This window comes from Fukomys damarensis, unplaced genomic scaffold, assembly GCF_012274545.1.
Source record: "Fukomys damarensis isolate Sample0158 unplaced genomic scaffold, DMR_v1.0_HiC HiC_scaffold_38, whole genome shotgun sequence".
NCBI lineage: Eukaryota > Metazoa > Chordata > Mammalia > Rodentia > Bathyergidae > Fukomys > Fukomys damarensis.
In genome coordinates, this window is record NW_022900950.1 from 51067981 (window position 1) to 51069997 (window position 2017).

Sequence of the window (2017 nt, forward strand, 5' to 3'; positions counted from 1 at the left end):
CAAGAGGTTTGAAGTTCTGAGCCACCGGGTGACCATGGATGACACGAGATGGGAGAGGAAGGCCCTGCCTGTCGCTCAGCAGACAGCCTCCACTTCTGGGGACAGAGAGCCAGTGCCCCGGCATCAAATCGCTGCCACTGATCCGGACAATGTGCACACGGTAACATTTCCAAAGGCGAAGCCGCGGGCTTCGGAAACACAGACACCCTGTGCGATGACCTTCATGGGAAATAGCTTCAAACAGCTTGGCGAAGGCGAAGCCAAGAGCTTCTCTTTGTGCTAAGAAAGTCAAGACTGTGTTCCCTTTGGCAGTGCATATACTAAAATAGGAACCATACAGAGCAGGTCAGCAAGATCCCTGCGCAGCAACGACATAAAAACTCATAAAGTGTTCCAGCATTTTTTTATGTCAAAGTTAACAAATGTAGAGGCAATTTGATGAGGATGAAAAAGAAGCCTCAATAAGTAGCTAAAAAGAAAGCGAGCCTCTGAATCTAATATATTTCTATGTAGGACCATTAACAAAAACCCTCCCATAGGGTGGGAGATGGGGTGAGTCCAGTTCTCCCGAGCCAGCCACCCCCGCATCCAATGCCCAGGAGATACAGGGCAGTTTATCATAATGGCTAAGGGCATGTTACCTTGGAGTCTGAGAGACTTGAGGATGAACTGTCCCTTCACCTCTCTGGCTGTGTGACCCTGAATGCTCAGGCTAAGGTTCAGTGGGCCCCTGTGGAATATGGAGATAACTACCCTCCCTGGGTGGTTGGGAGACGGTCTCTTCACCCATGAACATAGCTGAGAGGGTACCTGTGAAGGACCCGCTAGTGCTGGCCAGGTGCGGTGGCAGGGCAGAGCCGCGACTGAAGCGAGCAGCAGGAAGGATTGCCAAGGTGACCTGCAGTCACCACACTCTATTTTCCTTAAAAAAAAAAAAAACTGAATGAACTCTCTGAGGACAATTAGTGGGTGTGAATGCCTGATGGCCCACACTGAGTCCACACGCTGGCATTTCAGGGTCCCTGGAGCCGCAGCCAGGTCCCCACTGTGCACCCTAAAACGGTCTGCTGGTGACTAATCCCCCCCAAGGGCTCCTTGCGTAGAGAATGTGAACTAACAGGCAAGAATCATCACCAAGCTTTCAGCTCAAAAGAGGGGGCCAAGATGAACAAACAGAAAACAGACATTATTCAGGGACACGAGGGGCAACCTCTCCTCAGTGTCCTCAGAGAAATCCACAACGCTAGGGCGTTACTCAGGTAAGAAAAATGAAAGAACAAGCACTCTTGGAAATGAAAACATTTAACTAAAATGTTTTCTTAATGGAAAGGATTGAAAGGTAAAACTAAATTTCTCAGAACAAAAATTTTTAAAGGGCAAAGGAGGAAACTGAAAGAAAAGATCAGACGCTTAGAGAACCAGTCTAGGACCCAACCTCTGACTAATGGCAGCCTGAAAGGTAAGAGGACTGAGTGCAGCTCACTCCCAGTTGCTCAGTGTGTGCAAGTGCCTGTGTGAGGGGAGTTCACACACGTGGAAAAACTTCCCCTGAAAAGGAAGATTCATCTTCAAACGAGATGTGATATCGATTACTCGGCCAGGAAATGTCTTTTTAAAATTTTTAAATTTTAAGTTTATTAATGCACGTGTGCAATACACAATGTTTGCATTCCTTGTGTGGAGTTGCTACGTGTGCAGAACACATCTCAGCTCCTTTTCTCGTCCCCTTCCCCTCCCTCCCTCTGCCCTCCCTCATCTCTTGGTCCCCTTCTCCTTTGAGAACAATCTGTCTCCTTTTGTCTTATTATGTGTCTTTTATTCTGCTCCTTTATTTCTACGCTGAGTTTCTCATATAAACCATGTGATTTAAGCTTGTGTGTCTGATTTATTTCACTTAACATTACAGTTTCAAAGTGCATCTGTTTTCCTTTCCAAGATTTAGCTATTACTAAGTTGTGCTGCTATTAACAGAGTATTACTATACTATGATGTCTTTAACTATTTGGGGAAGATACTT

The 2017-nt window shown here is 46.3% G+C and overlaps 1 non-coding gene across 1 annotated transcript; it reads left to right on the top strand.

Moving 5' to 3' along the window:
- The first annotated feature begins 296 nt into the window (after positions 1 to 296).
- Positions 297 to 403, top strand: LOC117284655. The gene has a single exon (XR_004515750.1). It is a non-coding gene; the product is annotated as a U6 spliceosomal RNA (small nuclear RNA).
- Positions 404 to 2017: the final 1614 nt, after the last annotated feature.